This window comes from Ammospiza nelsoni, chromosome 2, assembly GCF_027579445.1.
Source record: "Ammospiza nelsoni isolate bAmmNel1 chromosome 2, bAmmNel1.pri, whole genome shotgun sequence".
In the NCBI taxonomy this organism is placed as follows: Eukaryota; Metazoa; Chordata; class Aves; order Passeriformes; family Passerellidae; genus Ammospiza; species Ammospiza nelsoni.
The window spans coordinates 19,419,907-19,422,191 of NC_080634.1; positions in this window are offsets into that span (position 1 = coordinate 19,419,907).

Below are 2,285 nucleotides of genomic sequence, written 5' to 3' on the forward strand. Positions count from 1 at the left end.
AACCTTCTGCTCAGAAGATACTGGTAGGGGAATGCAGCATGCAATGTTGTGCTTACACACTTCTCCTGGGACAGTGGGGCAAACACCACAAAAGTTTTAATAGTTAAGCACCAAGAATTTGCATATTTCCATTTCCAAAGACATCCTCTGTAACCAAGCCAAATCTAATGTTGGCAAAGTGTAAAGTGGCTGCAATTGTTTGCTCAACACCCAACACCCAAAAATAATGGGTCAGGAAGACTGACTATACACTGGGAGCAACATGTCACATAAGGGATCCCATAACTTAGTTCCCATTTTTAGACAAAAAGCTAATGGCCATAAAAAAATCCCAACCCAAACCGAACTCCACCTTCTGCACTCAGACTCCACTGAAAGCTCAATTCAAAAGTCATGTGGTCAGTCATGCAGACATAAGAGGAAACACAGAGAGGTTCAAGTGTAACGCTGAGCATGAAACCCATACAAGGACCCAGCTGGCTCCTAGTAACTGCCCTGTACAGGAATCATCCACAAGACAAAATCTTCCAGCTAACCAGCAGCTCTGCAGCCAAGAGCATGAAGCAGTCTCAGGTCAAAGAACAACGTGTCAGAAGGGACACGAGGTTGTTCCTTAGGAAAGTTTTCACGTACTGCAACAATGAGAACCTCAGGCACAGGAGATTCAAACAGAGGCTGGGCATAAAAATGAGACTTACATTACCTTGTTACATCTGCTCTGCCATGGATGCCCTCTTGGATACAGTTGAGCATAACAACCCAGACTGTCATTCAGGAGGCGGGGAAGCACTTGGCCCTTGTTGTCAGGTGGGGTCTGGGACTCCCAGGATATTTACATCAACAGCTATACAGCTTCCAGTGTGGCATCACTCAGCCTATTTACCCCTCATTTCTCTGCACTCCCAGGAAAGGATCCAATTTAGATTGGACTGGGGTAGAGAGAAAAGGATGTGTCACTGGGGACATAAAGCTAGCAGACTGTTCCCAATTTCAGCACTCTGCAGCAGGGAAATTGGTGAGGGAGATGGAAAGGAAGCATGCTTCAGTGAACAAATCTGAAGATTTCAAAAGTTACCAGATGGGAACGCATGGAGGATTTTATTTATATATAAACCAACTCTGCAAGGTTGAAAGCATTTTTTTGAGAAATAAGTACTGGCCTAAAAATACCTCATCTTTGGCTGCTAACAATAAACTCTAAGAAAAAGGAGCAGAGAACCTCTTCTTACATCTTCACAAGAATGTTGAACCAAACCTATAAAGCTGAGTGTCATAATTTCAGTGGAGTCTCTCCCATTTTTTGCCTTCACTTATTCCAGAAAACTGCACTGCTAGATAATTCTAGACATGTCAGGACATGTTTGAATCCAGAAAACTCTAACCATAGCAGAGAGCTGGCATAAATCCTGACCAGCAGCTATCACTTTCAGCACTGCTGAACCTGTAGCATAAGTGGTTTCTAAATTTCTTTATTCTGAATTTTATGTTTTGTTTACACCATCACTAAATAAATCCTACTGATCACCATGAGCACTAAGTACTTCCTAAAAAATCTGTCCAAGATCACAGCAGCTGTTCATTAGATTGCTTTTTTAAGCAGGCCTTCTTACCAGCCCTTTATATTTAGGATCACTTTCTACTTCCTACAGCAAGGTCATGCTTTCAGTTTGTAAAGCTCCGGATTCCTACTGTTTGTGCAGGATATTAACTTCATCCTGCAGTTAAGAAAACTCCAGCTGAAGTTTCACAAGGTTGGGAGGAAAAGGTTTTTTGCCTACATGACATGTAGACATGCTGGCATGTGCCAGCACAAAGACCTCAGCACAGATATTCTGGCCACACTACTACCACAAAGCTCTGCCTTGTTTGTAACAGAGATAAGTATGGGGTGAGGGTGACAATGAAAGCTGGGAATCGGTTCAGGTGAAGCTTCCCATTCCATCTTCCATGTAGGATGAGGATGATCAATTGGACTTAATTCAAAAGTAAGAGTAGCATTCTACAGACTATTTTATCCCAGAGGTGGAAAAGACTCTACTACTAATAGATCCAAACAGCACAAAGGAGGCTTCCTAATTTCAATAAAAGAGATTTAGATTTCACCGGGGAAAAGCAAATGGTAGGCACTGTCAGTTGGAATGAGTGGTGAAAGAGAGGTGAAGAGATGGAGAATAAGGGGAAAATGAAAGCCTAAAATAAACCACTAGCAGGGAAATAGAAAAAGATCAAAGGATGCAGAATCTAGACTAAAGAGGAGTACTAAAATGAAGACAACACACAATAGG